This window comes from Molossus molossus, unplaced genomic scaffold (genome assembly GCF_014108415.1).
Source record: "Molossus molossus isolate mMolMol1 unplaced genomic scaffold, mMolMol1.p scaffold_m16_p_1, whole genome shotgun sequence".
NCBI lineage: Eukaryota > Metazoa > Chordata > Mammalia > Chiroptera > Molossidae > Molossus > Molossus molossus.
The window spans coordinates 76,083,033-76,105,337 of record NW_023425344.1 but is presented as its reverse complement, the minus strand read 5'-3'; the positions used below and the strand labels follow the sequence as shown (position 1 = coordinate 76,105,337).

At 38.0% G+C, this 22,305-nt stretch overlaps 1 pseudogene; it reads left to right on the top strand.

Moving 5' to 3' along the window:
• Positions 1–22,019, top strand: part of LOC118629475 — a 47,074-nt pseudogene extending 25,055 nt beyond the window's left edge.
• Positions 22,020–22,305: the final 286 nt, after the last annotated feature.

Genomic DNA, 22,305 nt, shown 5'->3' with positions numbered 1-22,305 from the left:
TCAAATTGATTTCGACAAGAAAGCTCTTTATGGTGAATACAAACCATTTGATTAACAAGGAAACAGCATTCCATTGAGAAACACAGTTCATCTTGTAATCGTGTTTATACTCAGGTCACCCATTTGGATGATATTACAATGTTTGGATGAGCTGTTCTCTGAATGAACTGGTACCCTGAAAAACTCATTTATTCAAGTCTTCTGATACTCTGAAATAGTTTACATTCCTAAAAGTGCTTTGATCCTACGTGTATTATCTTTCGCAGTTTACCTAAAGATCCAATGTTTAATGACTTAAAACAAAAATGTTTTATCTTATGATTCTGTGGGTTGACTGGGTTCATCTGGGTAGTTCTCAGCTGGGGTTTCCCACTGAGTAGCAATAAAGTGTGAGCTGGAGCTGGCATAATCTAAAAGCATAACTGAACTGAATGTATCTTTGAAGGTTCACTTTCATGACTAGAAGTTGTTGCTGGCTTCTCAGAGCTTGGCAAATGTGTTCCCAGAGGGAACATCACAAAAAGAAGCATTCCAAGAGAGCCAGCCAAAAGCTTTAGGCTTCTTGGGATCTAGCTTTGGAATTCAGAATATCTCTGTCACATTCTGCCTGTAAGGCAAGTCACAGGTTCGCTTGCCCAGGTTCAAGGGCAAGGTGATTAGACTCTAACTCTTGGTGGAGGAAGAGCATGTTGGATGCTCTTTGGAAAATATTTTCTGCTACAGTTCCTTAGGGTTATTTACCTTGGTTTTGAAGCATGTCTGGATTTTTATAGTAAAGATTATTTGCTAGCAGTACTAATTAGATAAAAGTAAATGATAATAGAAACATAAGTAATCACCATTCTTATAAACTAGGATGTGGTATCATCATAATCTGATAGAGATTTTCACCATTTCTAGCGTGCGTGTCTCTCTGTTACTCTGGCAGTCTTTCTTGATACTACCTGGACTACATTTGCTGCTGGTATCTAACACATTTCTCCTTTCCTAGGCTAAGTTGCTAGTTGTATCACTTTCTCTAGCACTTAACGGGATTTAAAGAATGGAAAGAAATATTCTGTGTATCTTGTTGTTACTATCAATATGGAAAATCCTCGTTATCTCTATCAAAAGTACTAAAGCCATGCAACTTTAACATGTAATTTAAGTTAAAAATAGTTTGCATTGCTAATGAATCTTCCAAAAAAGTACTCTTCCAATTCCTGCCAAATGCTGATCCTCTTTATGTATTATAGAGATGTCACTGATTCTAATTCCTAATCTTAAAATTGGCCAACAGAATAAATAATTTCCAGTCTGAGATCTAGAGTTTTTCAAATGAGACCAGAAGTCATAAAATTAAATTATAATAATAAAACAATGAATCAATGTGTACTTTATTTTTCTTATCTCTGAAATGGGGATAATGATACTTGTTCACTTGTACAATTATTTAATGCAAGGCACTGGGAATACAGTTTTGAACAAAATGAGCAAAAATCCTTCCCTCTATGAACTTTACATTCTAAAAGAGGAAGTAAGATTAAGTTAATATATTTATGTTTAAATTAACAAATATATTTAGTTAAGTTGAATATAAATATAGGGTGTCCCCCAAAATATATAGAGGGTGTCTGTAGATTGTATTGCATTTTGAAAATGAAATGTATTTTAATAAATACTGGCTTTATAATTAACTTTTTTTGTATATACATTTCTTGGGGGATACCTTATATATATGTTTAATTGTGTTCACATTTTATCTAAATAATACCTCTACCCTTCACTTCCTGTTACAATGCAAACATGAAATAATTTCTCTAATAAACTTTATAAGCCAATGTATTAAAATAATATAGTACTTAAATTTTTTAATGAGGAAATTTGATAGAATCAATTGCATTCAGAATGTTTTGAAGCTGTATACATTTAAAGGTATGTCCCTTCTTTTCCTGCAAACAAAATCACTCACCTATCACTCATTTTATAAGCTGATAAGCCTTCAGAGGGCACATATGAATCGACATAAACTGATCAAGCTTTTGTCAAGAAATAATTCCCTAAAAATTAACCTGTGTTATTTAGTACACATTTAAAGTCTATTTTTTTTTTGAGAAAATTTAGTTATAACACATAGTTGAGCTTAAGTTAGCAAATGCTAATCCCCAAACCATACTTGTATCACCACTCATGATGTTGTTGACAAACATCAAATTAAATGACCAGTTCTCCTCTGTGCTCAGAAACAAATGGTGTAGAAACAAATCAATAATGTCAAACAGAAAAACAACCCCCCCAAAAAGAAAAGCAATAATAAAATAAAAATTATATCCTAGTCTTCAAGAGTCTGTTACAAATAATTGAAAGAAAATTTAAAAGTGTGACTCTAAAGCCTTCTTCTGCTAAATAGGTGAAAAATCATGTTATTTCTCAAAATTTGTTATGGAGGGTTTGTCCTGTTGCTACTTTGCCTGTGAATATAAGGCTATGAAATTTGGAGTCTTAGTCCTGTTCCTTTCCTTGCTAATTTGATATTCATATTTTTCTCTCTGATCTCACTAAAAGGATGTAGAAAATAGTAGGAAAATTTTCCAAAAACAAAGCATTGAATGGGTATTTTAATCATCATGACTTTTAAAGTACCTTCATATTTCTTAATAATTTTTCAAAAGCTCTCATTTTATATCATCTTCTGTTAATACTGCACATGACATGGCTTGTTTTTATCTTACTATTGAAGAATGTTTATATATATCTTCCAGTGAATGGTACAAATCATGTAATTATATAACTTAATATGTAGCTAGAGGCAACTGAGATGTCAATAAAAAAAAAAATTTTTTTTATCTAGCATATGGTATACCATGGTAAGGTTAGTGATTTGAAGGATATTATGATTAAATGAAGATCAAGAAAGAATAGTACATGAGATAATTTTATTACCAAAAGAATTACTAATATATTACCAAATCAAGGCTCAATTCTTTTTTTATTTTATCCTCACATGAAGATATGTTTCTCATTGATTTTAGAGAGAGAGACAGAGGGAAGCATTGATCGGTTGCCTCCTGTATACACCCCAGATCAAACCCACAACCTAGGTATGTACCCTGACTGGAAATAAAACTCAAAACCTTTGTGGTGTACAAGACAAAGCTCCAGCCAGCTGAGCCACCAACCAGGGCTTAATTCATTGCAAATATAAATACATGCACTTACAACACATTCATTTCAGACTAATTTACTATCTTTGATGTTGCATTTTATATCACCATAATCACCTCCAACAAGCATTTATTAACTGTAGCAGTAAATGCGGTCAGGCCAGGACCCAGATCCTGGTTCTAAATACCATCTTTCAGTAAAATACCAGGGCTCCTTGGGGAAGTGATCAATTCTAGTACTGGGGCAGAGAAAATGCATAAGTCTAAAACATCTCATAGAGTCAGAAAGTAAGAAAATGCTGGGAAAAAAAAAATAAGGGTACCTCAATGGCCAAAGCTGGAACAGTTTGAGCATAAAATAAATGATGTAGTATTGGATTATAACCCAAAGTACAAAATTAAAATTAAAATACAGATTGACTTAATTATTGAAGAAATGAGGAAGAGGGGGCAGATATTCCTTAGATAAAAATTTTAAATAATCTATGAAGGTACTTTCCCTCTGAGAGATGAAATATAAACCTCCTTCCCAATCTCCCCAACACTGCATTAGCCAAATGATCAAAGTTAGTGTCTCTAGTGGTGAGTTATGTTAATGTCATATACCTTCTGAGATTATGTGATGAGAAGGGCATTTCACCTTTTGGTATTCTTCCCGCAAACCCATTACCTCAGTCCGATGATGACAACATCACACAATCACATACTACAGGATATTCTGCAACCAGTACTCTTCAAAACTGTCAACGGCATGATAACAAGGATACTTTAGTATCACAAAACAATTGACAATTGTTACCGCAAAGTTTTTATTTCTCCCCATTATTTTTTGTTTTCTTATCTATTTGTATCTATTCTTGACTAGTTGGAATTAGAAAATATGGTGTGGCAGATTTTCATTTGTGTTCATTAAAACCTGTTAGATTCCTGTTCCCTCACCTGGGCACAACCTGGGCCACGTTCCCCCGCCTCCCTTGAGGTGAGATATGGCCACGTGATGGACTTCCCACCGATGCAGTGTGACAGGGGGCAGTGGAATGCCACTTTCAGATCATGACCGTGACAACTTCTCCCACATGCTCACCATTCTTTCCCTATCCACTGCCTGAAGAGAGAGGACACCAAAGAGTCAGAACCATTTGGTTCCTCAGTATAGCTTAATTTTGGAATGAGAGTGCCAACGGTCTGAGTATTTACAAAGTAAGTACATATATTGACAAACTGTTTTCTAGAATGATATACCAATTACACTCTGGCTAGAATTGTCCCATTCCACAAAATCTTTATTGTTGAGCATTCTGTTTCCCTTTTTGTTTTCATTTATTATTTTTATAGGCAAAATATGTCTTGTTGTGGTCTGTCAGATTTGGTAATAATGATAATGACATTCTTCAATATTTATTAACTGATTTCATTTTTTTATGTGGTTGCTTAGTTATGCATTAGTGCAATTTTTTTGTTGGTATTTTATAGTTATTTTTTCTTGATTTTAAAGACTTTCAAATATATTAAGCACGTTATATTTCTTGTCATATATTTTGCAAATATTTGATAACTTGTTATTAGTGGTAGTAAATTGTTTTTTAATCCTCACCTAAGGATATTTTTCTATTGATGTTCCGATAGAGTAGGAAGTGGGAGGGAGAGAAAGAGAGAAACATCGATTGATCACTTCCCGCAGGACCCTGACCACGGCTGGGGACCAAACTGCAACTGAGGTATGTGCCCTTGGCTGAATTCGAACCCGAGACTCTGTTCCACAGGATGACACTCTAACCACTGAGATAAACTGGCCAGGGCTGTAGTGTATTTTTTTTTTATATGAATTTTTATTTATTTTTTTGTTACAGATATTTTACCTTTTTACCCAATTGGCACCCCCCACCCTACCCACCCTCCACCCTGTCCCCGGCTTAGTTGTCCATGTCCATTGGTCATGCATACATGCATATAAGTTCTGTGGTTTATCTCTTCCCACCCCCCCCACCCCCCATCCCCTCTTCTGAGGGATGTCAGTCTGTGCCCTACTTCCATGTTTCTGGGTCTACTGTATTCCTCAGACTGTTATGTTCATTATATTCCGTATACAAGTGAGATCATGTGGTATTTGTCTTTTTCTGCTTGGCTTCTTTCACTTAGGATAATACTTTCCAGGTCCCTCCATGTCGTCTCAAAGGATAAGAGATCTTTCTTTCTTACCGCTGCATAGTACTCCATGGTGTTTATGTGCCACAGCTTTTTTATCCATTCATCTACTGGTGGACACTTGAGCTGTTTCCAGATCTTAGCTATTGTAAATAGTGCTGCTATGAACATGGGGGTACATATATTCTTCCTGATTGGTGTTTCAGGCTTCTTAGGGTATATTCCCAGCAGTGGGATCACTGGGTCAAATGGAAGTTCAATTTTTGATTTTTTGAGGTAGCACCATATTGTTTTCCATAGCGGCTGCACCAGTCTGCATTCCCACCAGCAGTGTATTAGAGTCCCCTTTTCTCCACACCCTCGCCAACACTTGTTGTTTGATGATTTGTTGATGGCGGCCATTCTGACACGTGTGAGGTGATACCTCATTGTTGTTTTAATTTGCATCTCTCTGATGATTAGTGATGTTGAACATTTCTTCATATGTCTCTTGGCCATTTGTATGTCCTGTTTGGAGAAGTGTCTATTCAGCTCCTCTGCCCATTTTTTAATTGGGTTCTTTGTGTTCCTTTTGTGGAGTTCTATGAGCACTCTATATATATTGGAAATTAACCCCTTATCTGATACATCATTGGCAATGATGTTCTCCCATACAGTGGGTTGCCTTTCCATTTTGATGATTGTTTCTTTTGCTGTGCAGAAGCTTTTTAGTTTGATGTAGTCCCATGTGTTCATTTTCTCCTTTATATCTGTTGCCTTAGATGATGTTTCAGGGAAAATTCTGCTCCGTATGATGTCCGAAATTTTGTTGCCTACATTTTCTTCTAGAATTTTTATGGATTCACGGGTCACATTTAAGTCTTCTATCCATTTTGAGTTTATTTTTGTGTATGGTGTAAGTTGATGGTCTAGTTTCATTTTTTTGCATGTAGCTGTCCAATTTTCCCAACACCATTTATTAAAGAGGCTGTCTTTACTCCACTGTATGCTCTTGCCGCCTTTGTCAAATATTAATTGAGCGTATTGCCTTGGGTCCATTTCTGGGTTTTCAGTTCTGTTTCACTGGTCTATATGCCTGTTCTTGTGCCAGTACCAGGCTGTTTTGGTTACAGTCGCTTTGTAGTATAACCTGATATCTGGTATTGTGATCCCACCTACTTTGTTCTTCTTTTTCAAGATTGCTGTGGCTATTCGGGGTCTTTTTTGGTTCCATATGAACTTTTGAAGTATTTGTTCTAGTTCTATGAAATATGTCGTTGGTATTTTGATGGGGATTGCATTGAATCTATAGATTGCTTTGGGTAGTATGGATATTTTAATTATGTTAATTCTTCCAATCCATGAACAGGGTATGTGCTTCCACTTTTTTATATCTTCCTCTATTTCTTTTTTCAATGACCTGTAGTTTTCTGCAAATAGGTCCTTTACTTCTTTGGTTAAGTTTATTCCTAGGTATCTTAATTTTTTTGGCGCGATGGTAAATGGGATTGTTTTTTCAGTTTCTCTTTCTGTGAGTTCATCATTGATGTACAAGAATGCCGTCGATTTCTTGACGTTAATTTTGTATCCTGCTACTTTGCCAAATTCATTTAATAAGTCTAATAGATTTTTGATGGAGTCTTTAGGGTTTTCTATGTACAATATCATGTCATCTGCAAATAATGACAGTTCCACTTCCTCCTTTCCAATTTGGATCCCTTTTATTTTTTCTTCATGTCTGATTGCTGTGGCTAAGACTTCCAGTACAATGTTAAATAAGAGTGGCGAAAGTGGACATCCCTGTCTTGTTCCTGTTCTTAATGGAAATGTTTTTAGTTTCTGTCCATTGAGTATGATGTTGGCTGTAGGTCTTTCATATATGGCCTTTATTATGTCGAGATATGATCCCTCTATTCCTACACTGCTGAGCGTTTTTATCAGAAATGGATGCTGGATTTTGTCGAATGCTTTTTCAGCATCTATTGATATGATCATGTGGTTTTTATTCTACATTTTGTTGATGTGGTGTTTCACGTTTATTGATTTGCGAATATTGTACCAGCCTTGCATCCCTGGAATGAATCCCACTTGGTCATGGTGAATAATTTTTTTGATGTATTTCTGGATACGTTTTGCTAATATTTTGTTCAGGATTTTGGCGTCTATGTTCATCAGGGATATTGGCCTGTAGTTTTCTTTCTTCGTAGTGTCTTTTTCTGGTTTTGGAATTAGAATTATGCTGGCCTCATAGCACGTGTTTGGAAGTCTTCCTTCTTCTTGAATTTTTTGAAATAGTTTGAGGAGAATGGGTGTTAGTTCTTTTTTGAATGTTCGGTAAAACTCCCCCGTGAAACCATCTGGGCCTGGGCTTTTGTTTGCTGGCAGAGTCTTGATTACCTCTTCAATTTCCTTAGTTGTTATTGGTCTGTTCAAGTTTTCTATCTCTTCCGGGAATAGTTTTGGGAGACTGTGTGTTTCTAGAAATTTGTCCATTTCGCTTAGGTTGTCGAATTTGTTGCCATATAGTTGTTCATAGTAGTTGTTAACGATCTTTTGTATTTCCGTGGTATTGGTTGTTACTTCTCCTCTTTCATTTCTGATTTTGTGTATTTGGGTTCTCTTTCTTTGTTTCTTGCTGAGTCTAGCTAAGGGTCCATCAATCTTGTTTATCTTTTCGAAAAACCAGCTCTTTGTTTCATTGATCCTTTGAATTGTTTTTTTGGTCTCTATGTCATTTATTTCTGCTCTGATCTTTACTATTTCCTTCCTTCTACTTGCTCTGGGGTTTTCTTTTTGTTTGCTTTCTAATTCTTTAAGTTGAGAGGTTAGACAGTCAATTAGAAATTTTTCTTGTTTTTTGAGGTAGGCCTGTAGTGCTATGAACTTCCCTCTCAGAACTGCTTTCGCTGCATCCCATAGATTTTGTGTTGTTGTGTCTTCATTTTCATTGGTTTCCAAGAAGTTTTTAATTTCTTCCTTGCTCTCGTCGGTGACCCATTCATTGTTTAATAACATGCTATTTAGCCTCCATGTGTTGAAATGTCTTTGCATGTTCTTGTTGCAATTGATTTCTAGTTCCATGCCATTGTGATCTGAGAAGATGCTTGATATGATTTCAATGTTCTTGAACTTGTAGAGATTTAGTTTGTGTCCTATCATGTGGTCTATCTTTGAGAATGTCCCATGTGCACTTGAGAAGAATGTGAATTCTTCAGTTTTGGGGTGTAATTCTCTGTAGATATCTATTAAATCCATTTGGTCTAGTGCTTCATTTAGAGTCTCTGTCTCCTTGCTAATTTTTTTGTCTAGAGGATCTATCCAGTGCTGTCAACGGGGTGTTGAAGTCCCCTGCTTTGATTGTATTGTTGTCGATTTCTCCTTGGAAGTCCTCCAGAAGATTTTTAATATATTTTGGTGCTCCTATATTGGGTGCATATATGTTTATCAAGGTTATATCTTCCTGTTGGATAGATCCTTTCAATATTATGTAGTGGCCGTCTTTGTCTCTAGTTATGGTCTTCATTTTGAAATCTATTTTATCAGATGTGAGAATTGCTACCCCAGCTTTTTTTTGCTTTCCATTTGCTTGGAAAATTTTTTTCCATCCCTTCACTTTCAACCTATGTGAGTCTTTTGTTGAGAGGTGGGTCTCTTGTAAACAACATATAGATGAGTCATGCTTTCTTATCCAATCAGCTACTCTGTGTCTCGTTATGGGAGCATTCAATCCATTAACATTTAAGGTGATTATTGATATGTACTTATTTATTGCCATTTTTGTTTAGTGTGGTTCTATTTTTCTTCCCATTTCTACTGCTAATTACAGCAGTCCTTTTAACATTTCTTGCAGTGCTGGTTTGGTGCTAATGTATTCCCTTCGCCTTTTTTTTGTCTGGGAAGCTCTTTATTTGATCTTCTATTTTGAATGATAGCCTTGCTGGGTAGAGTAGTCTTGGATTCAGATTCTTGTTTTTCATGACTTTGATTACTTCATGCCATTCTCTTCTGGCCTGTAGTGTTTCTTGTGAGAAGTCAGCTGAGAGCCTTATGGGGTTCCCTTTGTAGGTAACCTGTTGCTTATCTCTTGCTGCTTTTAGGATTCTCTCTTTGTCCTTAATTTGTGGCATTTTAATTACTATGTGTCTTGGTGTGGGCCTGTTTGGGTTCTTCTTACTTGGGATTCCCTGTGCTTCTTGAACTTGAATGCCTTCTTCCTTCACCAAATTAGGGAAGTTTTCTCTCACTATTTTTTTGAATATATTCTCTATCCCTTGCTCATTTTCTTCTTCTTCGGGGACTCCTATGATGCGAATATTATTACGTTTCCAGTTGTCCCATAGTTCTCTTAAGCTGTCTTCCTGTTTTTTAATAGTTTTTTCCTTTTGTTTTTCTGATTGGTTGATTTTTTCTACCCTGTCTTCTAATTCACTGATCCGGTCCTCAGCTTCCCCTACTCTGCTTTTTAAACCTTCCAATGTGTTTTTCATTTCTGATATGTCATTTTTTATCTCTTCTTGTTGGTTTTTAATTTCCAATTGGCTTATTTTCAGTGTCTCTATGTCTTTACTCATGCTGTTCAGCTTCCTGAAGATCATGGCTCTGAATTCTAGCTCTGTTAACATGCCTAATTGCTCCACATTGATCTCATCTTCGGTGGAGGTGTCTTGCTCTTTCATATGGCTTCTTTTTCTGTGTTTCACCATTTTGGCTATCACTGTGGCTTTGGAGCCTGTCAAGTTCTCCCTGTGGGTGTTGGTGTTCTGCTGTTTGTGGCTCCCTCTCCTGTGTTTAGGTGAGCGAGGGAGGACCCACGTTGAACACCACTGTGAAGTCTTACTTTCCTGGTTAAAGTTGCCAGCCCAGGAAACTACTGTTATCCTCTAGCTTTTTGCCCTCAGGCTAGCAGTCTAGGTTACTTGATGAGTTTTGGGTTGTCAGTTGATTGAAAAACTCCCTCTGGTGCTCAGCCCAGGGGCTTTCACGAGGGTGGGGCAGATGCTGGTTGTTAGTGAGCCTCAATTAGCACTTCAATGGCCCACAGGGTGGGGTTGGATCTCTGAGGGAGGGGCTGCTGCCTCTCCTCAGAGCCCTGGGAAGGAGCAATGTGGCCACTGTCCTGAGTGGCTGCACTCAGCCAAAGCTCTGAGCGCCCTCCAAACCCCGAGTGTCCCGACTCAGTTCCAGTCCAGTCCGCCCTCCCTCTGCCGGAGCCCAAGGTGAGTGGCTGTGGCTGTTTCAGCCTCTGTCCCGGCTGCGCTGCGGGGCCGCCTGGGAGTGTGACCCGAGGGCGCCGCTCCCAGGTGAGGCCGCTGCCAAGCTTCCGACCGTGGGCTCCCAGCCCCGTCTCGCGCCTTCGCAAGCCTACCGGGATGGAGTCAGTGTCCCTCGTTGTCTCGTCCTCGCAAGCTGCTTTTCTGTTGGTTTTTCCCGTCGATTTGTCTGTGTTATAGTTGTAATTCCAGTTTGGTTCTGGGAGACGGTGTGTGTAGCTCCGTTCACTCCGCCGTCATTTTTCGGTTCTCATCTGTAGTGTATTTTTTTTACATAATATCAGAGATTCACACTTACTCTTTGTGAGTTCTTCCTCTACTTTTGTTCTTCCCCCACAAAAAAATAACCTGACATTCAAAAAATATTCTTTTATGTTTTTCCATTTTTAATATATATTTTTTACATTTAATTATATAATCCACCTGAAATATATTTGACTATTGTGAAGTAAAGATTTAATTTTCATTTTACTAAGTGATAACTAATGTTCTTATAAGTAATTATTGACAAATGCTTTTCTCACTAATTTAAAATGTCAACCTTATTGTACACTATATTTAATCTAATTTTTTTAAATACTCAGTTTTTACATTATTACCTTTTGAACCCTTACTTTGTAAAAATTCTAGAGAATTTTAGAAAATTCTACTCTATTTGACTCATTGCTTTTGTGCATTTTGTTTTGCCAAGTGTACGTTTTGCTATTTGACTACTCACAGGGTTTACCATTTTGACCTAATTATTTAATATATTATCTAATATTGTTTCAAAATGTTAATATTAGAATAAACCAAACTTGCTCATAGTATTGCCTTTTATTAAGAAAACCTACTTATTGTTTACTAGCATTTTCTTTCTTAATTTAGCGTTTTGTTCATTTTGTGTGCGTGTGTATCACCAGGTTTTTATGTCATGGTTACACAAGTGAAAAAATGTGAAGTTTCCTGTCTTTTTCTGTGCTCTCAGTATGTGATTTCTCTACACTCTCGATTATAAGCTCTGTGAGGACAGGGGCCATCATTTTCTCGTCCTTCACTTTATTGTTAGTGCATAACAGCCTATTCCCAGGTAATAGGTAGCACTGGATGAACAAGTTTGAGTTTGTACTTTATCTGTAATTTGAAAAATTAAAAACATATATGGTTAAAATTCTTCTGAGCTGAACGCCTTTTTTTTTTCTTTTTTAAATATGTTTTTATTGATTTTTCAGAGAGAGAGAGATAGACATATCTTTGTGAGAGAGAAACATCCATCAGCCGCCTCCTGCCTCCTGCACGCCCCTCACTGGGGATGGAGCCCACAACCCAGGCATGTGCCCTTAACGGGAATCCAACCAGGACTTCTCAGTCCATGGGACGACGCTCAGCCCTCTGAACCACACTGCCTGGGCTGAGCTTAAAAACTTTTAAAGGCATGAATTCAGCCTGGCCAGTTTGGCTCAGTGGGTAGAGCGTATGCCCAGAGGCTGAGGGCACATACCTTGGTTGCAGTTTGTTCCCAGACTCAGTTCACATTGATGTTTTTGTCTCCCTCCCATTCTATCTCAAGATAAATGCAAGAGTGCCCTCAGGTGAGGATAAAAATAAAAAAAAATAGCCCTGGTCAGTTTGGCTCAGTGGTTGGAGCATCAGTCTGCGAACCAGAGAGTCCCGGGTTCAGTTCCTGCTAGGGGCATGTACCAAAAAAATAAATTAATTAATTAAAAAAATAATAAAGGCACAAATTCTAGGACAATTATTGATCATTTTCCCTAGGAAATATTTTATTTAATTCAAAGTTTGAAATGTCTTGTATAAATTTCTAGATGGTATTATCTTAGAAATATAGAATCATTTCACCGATCTCTTTCTAAAATTTACTTTTATTCACTATAGTTCATATTATTCAATAATAATATATTTTTTTAATTCCTGAAACCCAGGTGCATTTTTTCTTTTGTATTTTGATTGGAATAATACTGTTTTTGTGTTCACCATTTAATGAAGAGTCATACTTACCAATGATTAAATACTTCGGTCCTTTTTGCTTTACTTCACGACTACTGGTTGCTATTAAAATCTTACTGCCACATCTAAAATTTAAAAGTTCTTTGCTATTTAGTCATCAATCAATGAAAAGTTTCTTTGCTATTTAGTCATTGATCCAGTGAGCTATACTGGACGGGGACTCCTGCCTTCACTGTCTGGTTGGCTATGTCATTGTGTAGATAGGAAATGATCTGGGATAATTTGAAGCAATCATGAAAACAATGGACCAGCAAGTATGCGCTCTTCCCATGCTTGCTTTTGTGTTCCTCTCCCTCTGCTTCTGACTTCTTTCTGCAGTGTAATTTTTTATTTCTAGTCCAATTTTGTCCTGGGATCTGTTGATTATTCAATTTGCAGTCCCAGTTCTAGTGATGAAGGGCAACAGAGAATGCCTTTGAGTTGCATAGAAAACTGTTCCTACTCATTAAAACCATGCTTCTTTTGCTTGATTCAGTGATGCTACCATGTCTCTGAGGTAAGAATATGCATTAAGGTTTGAAGGAGATAATTTATTACCTTAGCCTAAATGATTGTGCTTAATGACTCCATCTAACCTTTAGTTATTAGAAAGTCTCTGTGGAGTCAGGCACATACTCAGCCATTTATCCTGATCTTCACTGCTGTAGTGCCTTGGATTTCTTCCTTAGATTTTAATATCTTTCTGTGGACAAATTGAAAAAGAAAAATTAGGACCTTCTAGCTAGCTAACATTTTAACCTGAACCTCATCAGGAAATTACTATTTTTCAATAGAAGAAATTTTGAGGGTGATTATATCTACAATGCATGTAAATGTTTTGCTTGTACGTTTTTCAGTGATGATAAATCAAGATGGAAATAAATTATTTATGCTCTCTAATATAAATCACTTAGGGGAAGAGGACAAACATTTGGTTATGAATTTAATTCAAGGTATACATAAGACTAGTTTAAATATAAATTTTGACATGATATAATCTGAATTATATTTTTGATCCCCTGTATTTTTAGAGACCCCTTGATAATAAAGAAAATTTTAATTTAGGAAAACATGGACATTATAAGGAATTCTATTAAATGCAGTGTTAAAAATAAATTATTACATACATTTCAGTAGGCAGTTGACATGTAGAAGAAAGACCAGAGAAGTAGGGCATAATAATATTCTTCTTTCATGTGATAACTATAGAACTTATGAGCATCTTGTCACCAATACACTCAGGATATTATGACGATATTTATTCTAGAGGACATTTGAAATTTTGGTCTGTCTTTCACTTCTTCCACCTTTCTTATGACAACAGAGCCCATTTTCCTAAATAAATGGGAAAATAATTCATGTCTGATCCGAGTACTATAATCCCTTGGCCAGATCGATGGATTTGGGGATGACAAATGACTCAGAAGAGCCTGTCAGACACTATCCTGGGAATTTTCTATCTAAGATATAAAGGAAAAATACCTATTTTTACTGGGTAGTAGGTAAACCAAGATGTCCACAGGACTAATGTGTTGAGTAAGCACACATGTATAAATTTTATGTTTACCATTCCTTTAAAGTTTAATCAAGTGCAACATATCCTTGCCTTTGGTTTAAGAACTCAAGCAGGCTCATGACTTTTCTGACCATCTTTAGAAAATAGACACAGTGCTATACTGGTCCTTTTATCCTGACGGAAGTCTCAAGTAAGAAATGTAAATATCCCAGTCCCATTTTTAAACCCCAAACTACAAAATTCACTGGGTTGCAGTTGTTTTTTCTTTCTTTCTCCAGATTGTGCTGCAGTGTAAAGGAGGGCGTAGTGTGGTTGACATCTCTTTTTCTTTGATTTGAGCTTTATTTCTCTCTCTCTCTCTCTCTCTCTCTCTCTCTCTCTCTCTCCCTCCCTCCCTTTCTCTAGCCCCCTCTTTCTTGCTGTGGTTTTAGACTTCATGGGGACTGACTTTATAGTACTTATGTGAACTGGATAATATGTTGACTAAGCCCTGTGGGATGACAGGTGTATAAAGGCGAATCTCACATTTTTCTAGGAGTTCTCTTCTGGACCCATCTCGCTTTATTTTCTTGATCCAGGCAGACACCTTTGTATTTTGGGTGGTCTACATATTCTCCTTTTGTAGCCGCTGGTTAATCTCTTTCTGCTGATGCTCTCTTGCCATTCTAGGTGGTTCTGTTATGATTCAACACAACTTTGATCTGGTTTTTCCTCTCTTATAACACAGAGCTGCTTTATGAGAAAAACTCAGGAATTTTTAGCCCCTTCAAAGTCTGATGGTATAGGCCAATCCAGATATCATTAGTTCTAATTAGTCTAATTAGTTCAGGGAATGCATTTAAAAATTCTTTGAGTGGTTTTTTTAAATGTCCCCTTTCTAGACTCGTTAAAAGGATGCACTCTACCTCTTTCCCCAAAATGGGTGGGGTGGGGGATTCGTAGCACAGTGACAGCTCTTTACACCAATTTTGTTGTCTTCTCTGTGATGCCTTCCAATATCCTTGCTTTTGGTGGTGAATCCAAGAGTCATCAAAAAAATTCTTCATCATTGCTTCTGCAAATTCTTCATGTAAGTGCCAGGAAGAGCCCTCCTGACCCCACTGCCTCATATAATCAGGGCTGTTAAGGAGAGAGACAGGGATGGAGGGAGGAAGGGAGGGAGGAAGAAGGAGAGAACGGGTTATGGTAAAATGTTTTGAGGCACAAAATTCTGCAGCTGCTGAGGCAGGTGATCTTACCTTTGCTGCTGTTACTGCTGCCATACTATTGCAGTGGCTGCCATATGTTTAAAAATGTACATCAGGTACTGTGATCCCACATACTTTGTCCTTTTTCAAAATTGCTGTGGCTATTTGGGGTCTTTTTTGGTTCCATATGAACTTTTGAAGTATTTGCTCTAGTTCTGTGAAATATGTCGTTGGTATTTTGATGGGGATTGCACTGAATCTATAAATTGCTTTGGGTAATATGGACAATTTAAAGATGTTAATTCTTCCAATCCAGGAACAAGATATGTGCTTGCACTTTTTTATATCTTCCTCTATTTCTTTTTTCAATGTCCTGTACTTTTCTGCAAATAAGTCCTTTACTTCTTTGGTTAAGTTTATTCCTAAGTATCTTAATTTTTTTGCTGCAATGGTAAATGGGGTTGTTTTTTCAGTTTCTCTTTCTGTGAGTTCATCATTGGTGTATAAGAATGCCATCAATTTCTTGATGTTAATTTTGTATCCTGCTACTTTGCCAAATTCATTTATTATGTCTAGCAGGTTTTTGATGGACTCTAGGGTTTTCTATGTGTAATATCATGTCATCTGCAAACAATGACAGTTTCACTTCCTCCTTTCCAATTTGGATCCCTTTTCTTTTTTCTTCATGTCTGATTGCTGTGGCTAAGACTTCTAGTACAATGTTAAATAAGAGTGGTGAAAGTGGACATGCCTGTCTTGTTCCTGTTCTTAAGGGAAATGGTTTTAGTTTTTGCCCATTGAAGTGGGATCATACTACCAGATTTCAGGTTATACTACAAAGCCACTGTAATCAAAACTGCCTGGTACTGGCACAAGAACAGACATAGACCAGTGGAACAGAACAGAGAACCCAGAAATGGACCCAAGGCAATTTGCTCAATTAATATTTAACAAAGGTGGCAAGAGCATACAGTGGAGTCAAGACAGCTTCTTTAATAAATGGTGTTGGGAAAATTAGACAGCTACATGCAAAAAACTGAAACTAGACCATCAACTTACACCATACATAAAAATAAACTCAAAATGGATAAAAGACTTAAATGTGACCTGTGAATGCATAAAAATTCTAGAAGAAAATGTAGACAACAAAATTTTGGACATCATACGCAGCAGAATTTTCACTGATACATCACCTAAGGCAACAGAAACAAAGGAGAAAATGAACACATGGGACTACATCAAACTAAAAAGCTTCTGCACAGCAAAAGAAACAACCATCAAAACGGAAAGGCAACCCACTGTATGGGAGAACATCATTGCCAATGACACATCAGATAAGGGGTTAATTTCCAAAATATATAAAGTGCTCATACAACTCCACAAAAGGAAGACAAAGAACCCAATTAAAAAATGGGCAGAGGAGCTGAATAGACACTTCTCCAAACAGGACATACAAATGGCCAAGAGACATATGAAGAAATGCTCAACATCACTAATCATCAAAGAGATGCAAATTAAAACAACAATGAGGTATCACCTCACACCTGTCAGAATGGCTGCCATCAACAAATCATCAAACAAGTGTTGGTGAGGGTGTGGAGAAAAGGGGACTCTAGTACACTGCTGGTGGGAATGCAGACTGGTGCAGCCAGTATGGAAAACAATATGATGTTACCTCAAAAAATTAAAAATGGAACTTCCATTTGACCCAGTGATCCCACTTCTAGGAATATACACTAAGAAGCCTGAAACACCATTCAGGAAGAATATATGTACCCCCATGTTCATAGCAGCACTATTTACAATAGCTAAGATCTGGAAACAGCCCAAGTGTCCATCAGTAGACAAATAGATAAAAAAGCAGTGGCACATATACACAATGGAGTACTATGTAGCTATAAGAAAGAAAGATCTCTTATCCTTTGAGATGACATGGAGGGACCTGGAAAGTATTATCCTAAGTGAAACAAGCCGAATAAAGACAAGCCAGAAAAAGACAAATAATACATGATCTCACTTATATATGGAATATTATGAACATAACAGTCTGAAGAATATGGTAGACCCAGAAATATGGAAGTAGGGTACAGACTGACAACCCTCAGTATAGGGGGTGGTGCGGGGAGGGAAGAGATAAAGCACAGAACATATATGCATGTATGCATAACCAATGGACATGGACAACAAAGCCGGGGACGGGGTGGTGTGGATGGGGAGGAGAGTGTCAATGGGGTAAAAAGGGAGAAACATCTGTAGCAAAAATTAAATAAAAAAAAAATGTACATCAAACTGTGGGCAAAATCAATGCCTCAAAAATCTCATTGGAGTTATTCAGTGAAGGTTTTTTTTTTTCCCCCTATGGAAGCAAAGCCAGAAATATATCATTAATTTTGTTTATGCTATAAATACTTTTTTGTTCTGTTATTTTTTTCTCATATTAGAAGGGAGATAATTGCAGTTCTGTATCATTTGTGATACTAATTTTAGCCCGTAAATGCCAGTACTTTCAAAATGTAGTTGTAAAAGTTGCACAACAGTTTCTTATTTCTCTTAGATCTATCTTTGTAAACTACACTCCTGGAATTATAGGCCTAACAGGAAGGATGGAAGAAGCATTTGATAAAATGCAAGTACTTAAAAACATGTATTTTCAAAGGTGAAAGATAACATAATATAAATACTTTCAAAATTAAATAAATGGTCACAGTTTTTAGTTCTTCATTTGAACTCAGTACTGAACTCAGTACTGTAACTTGTGATTTAAAGCTAAATTCCCAAACAATTACTCTGCTAGAAATAAAACCAGTCAGCGGATAATCAAAACAAGTATTATATTTAATCAGTCCTTTTGTTGAAGTACATCTATAGGAGAAAATAACCACAGAGTCTGTCTGTATGTATGTGTCTCAGAACTTCACACACACACACACACACACACACACATTTTTTACTTTTCCCAATAAAATTTTTTTTTTTTTTTTAATCATCCTCACCCGAGGACATTTTTCCATTTTTTGTTTAGGTAGAGTGGGAGGGAGAGAGAGGAAGAGAGAGAGAGAAACATCGATGTGTAAGGGACACATCGAGTGGTTGCCACCCGCACAACCAACCAGGGCCGGGGACAAACTGCAACCGAGGTACATGCCCTTAGCGGAAACTGAACCCGGGTCTCTCTGGACCACAGGCCGATGCTCTAACTGCTGAGCCAAACCGGCCAGGGCCCAATAAAATATTTTTATACTTAACCTTTGGCACAGTGTGGCTTCCTGATAGAGAGATTCACTTATGGGATTTTCAGAAAATGTGCAGCCTCTAGTGAGCAGGGCTTCTAAGTTCTCACTGGTTATATTTCTATTTAGTAACAGTATCAGTTCAGAGCTAAAATAAAACAAAACTTACTTTAAAATAGGGATATTTAATAGTCTTTATTTAGAGAATGGTGTCCATCTTGAAAACAGTGGGACACGTACCATGGTACAGTCAAAGGTCAAGCACTATAATTGCAAACTGAGAATACCATGCTTCATATGTTGGGAAGAGCAAACATTTAGAAATAGACCTCATGTGGAAGGTCCTAGACCATTTCAAATTATTCCAAAGGAGGAGGATAGAGCTGAGCTGCCATTTGAAAAAATTCATCTTTCAGTTCTTATCTAGGAATGAAAATTAGATCTAAAAATTCTATAGTAGGAGGTTTTATGACATATATAAAACTCACAGCAATGAAATTGCCATGGTATTGAACTAGGTTTTTGAATTATTTTTGTGGAATGTTTTGAGATAGTAGTGAGAAACCAATTCCGGGTTTCTTTCTTTCTTTCTTCCCTCCCTCCCTCCCTCCCTTCTTCCCTCTCTTCCTCCTTCCCTCCCTTCCTTTTTCTTTCATCTTCCTTATCCCTCCATATTTTTTCCTTCAACATGGAATTCAGTTTTCTTTCATTTTTTAATAATTCAAATCAAATTTAAAAAGCTGATTTTTTGCCCTGGCTGGTTTGGCTCAGCAGTTGGAGCGTCAGCCTGTGGACCAGAGAGTCCCGGGTTCAGTTCCCGTTAGGCCCTAGCGGCTAGGGGCATGTACCCAAAAAATAAATAAATAAAAAGATGATTTTCTCTGATAAATGTATAAATTAATAGGTATTAAAGCTATCTCAGTTTATACAATATCTGATTACAGTACAGCAGTCATAAGGATTCTATTACCTTTACACATATTGTTTAATTTTTTATATTATCATCAGTAATTTACTGTGAACTAAGCAATACCTAATACAGTACTTCAAAATCATAGTTCATTTCCAAAATATTAATTTAATTGGTAACTCGGTAAAAAAAGTGCATATATGAGTCTTCTTGCAACTTTGGACAACTAGCATAGCAAAGCTCTTTAGGGCTCTAATATACACTTCTTACACTGTTTAGTGAAGATATTTAAATTGAATGAGATACTGTGTGTATCAAGTGTATGTAAGCATGTTCTAAATACTAATCTAAACACTTTCAGCACTACTGGTATATCGTTATAGTACTATATATAAATTTTCTTCACTTGTTTGAAGATTTTCTTATTCTTAGAAATTATTTTTAAAAGTGAATCTGTGCTGCCGATGAGAATGCAGACTGGGGCAGCCACTATGCAAAACACTATGGTGTTACCTCAAAATGTTAAAAATGGAACTGCCATTTGACCCAGTGATCCCACTTCTAGGAATATACCCTAAGAAGCCTGAAACACCGATCAGAGAGAATGTATGCACCCCCATGTGCATAGCAGCACTGTTTACAATAGCTGGGCTCTGGAAACAGCCCGAGTGCCCATCGGTAGATGGGTGGGTGGGAAAGCCGTGGCGCATACACAATGGAGCACTATGCAGCGGTGGGAAGGAAAGACCTCTTATCATCTGATACCACATGGAGGGACCTGCAGAGTATTATGCTGAGTGAAACAAGACAAGCAGAGAAAGACAAGTATCACATTATCCCACTTATTTGTGGAATATAATGAACTAAACAAACTGCTGAACAAAACTGACCCAGAAACATAGAGGTGGGGTACAGACTGGCAAACCCCAGAAGAGGGGATGTTGGGGGGGAGACATAAACCAGAGAACTTATATGCATATACGCATAACCAGTGGACATAGACAACAAAGCTGGGGAAGGGGTGGGGAATGGGGAGGAGGGTGTCAATGGGCGAAAAAGAAACATCTGTAACAAAAACAAATTAATAAAAATATTTTTTTAAAAAGTGAATCTGACATAGAAATTCACATCCCAATGCCTCTATTAGTAATAAAATATAAAGGTAAAGAAATATTACAGATCGGGGCTGGATTCTTTATGTTTCTGTGTATCAAGAAAGATCGGAAACAAGTTGATATACTTGTCCAGCTAACAAATGTGCCCATCATAGCGGGAGAATAGCTGTGAAGACAGTCCTTCAGTGGCTTAATTTCCATTACTCAGTCAGTGAAAATGTTAACATGAGGTCTTAGGACAAATGAACCGCTTTTGGTTTATTTTTTGGAGAGTAGCAATATATTCTAAAATTCTATTTTGTTAATCTTTTCTTAAGAAGAGGAAGAGGGGTCTGGCATTGGCTGGAAAAGTCTTTGCCTCTCTTGCGGCAGCACCGGGTCCACCCGTGCGCGTGACACGGTCGTGGGGCAGGCTCATCCCTCGTGGTCCTGGTCTCCGCCTGCAGACCATCGCGGGCTCCGTCAGGCGTGCCCAGTCCATCGTTCTTGTAATGACCTGGGCTCACCAGTCTCCAACGAAGTCCTGAATAGGGTCTCTGTGGCTCCTGAAGAGATGTCAGTGGTCAAATTTGGACACATTTTGGCAGCAGGCTGCAGGCAGAATCCTGTTGGACAAGCCAGTATGGGTGCAGGGATCCCCTACTTTGTTCCAGCTGTCAACTGGTTTGTGGATGAGGCCCACAAGCTGTGTGCCCGGCAGCCTAGTTGTCGGGGTAGGGGGTGCCGACATTGTGTTTGCAGGAGGCATGGAAGGTCTGAACAAGGCTCCGCACCTGATCCCCTTGAGAGCAGGAGTCGGGATGGGGCAATATCACTGACTGAAGTATTCCCTGCAGTGGGCTTGCAGGTGCATTTCACAACTGTCATATGAGCATCACAGCTGAAAATGTAGCCAAAAAATGGCAAGGAATAGAGAGGATCGGGACCAGTTTGCAGTTCTGTCCCAGAACAGGAGAGAGTGCACAGAAAGCTGGCCATTTTGACAAAGAGATTGCACCAGTTTCTGTATCTTCCAGAACAGATCTTACTGACATGACAAGAGATGAGTTTCCTCACCATGGGAGCAACACAGAAGCCTGGTCTAAACTAAAGCCTTACTTCCTCGGATACTACAGCAACAGTCACCCCAGCGTCAGGAACAAATGATGGCGCTGCAGCTGTGGTCCTTATGAAGCCGTCAGAAGCTAATCATCGTGGGTTTACACCTGCTCTTAAGTAGGTGTGGAGCTTCCCATTTGGGGAACAGGACCGATTCCAGCAATCAAAAGAGGTGCTACAGAAGCAGTTTGGTCCTTGGAGGATGTGGACGTGTTTGAAATCAAAGCCATTGCAGCCCTCTCTGTTGCATTAGCTAAGGGACTTGGATTAAACCCAGAGAAGGTCCACATTCAGAGCGGCTACAGCCTTGGGCTATCCCCTCCGGGGCATCTGGCCGTCAGATTCTTGTTACCCTGTTACCCCAATGGAGCAGAGGTGTGCGCAGTGCAGTGGTGCTGCCCAGAGCACTGGGGGGGGGGGGGAGCGGGGAGCGGGGGTAACGTGTGTGTTCAGAAAGGGTGAAACTGCTAGCTCAACTTGAAGCTCCTTTATTTCTAAGAAGGGACTAATATATGAAAGCAGGACCAATGTGAGGATGGAGGCCATCCTCCACTTCATAAGCACCCAAGACTTCATAGCTTGTTGTACCTTAATGTGTAACGTGCAAGGCATAAGACAACCGCATCTTACAGTGTTGTAAAACAGAGAAATCAGATCAGTCATCAGGGGGTAAAAGGAAGAGGAAGGAGAAGGAGAGGATGGTTGCTGTCTGGGGTAGTTTTTGAA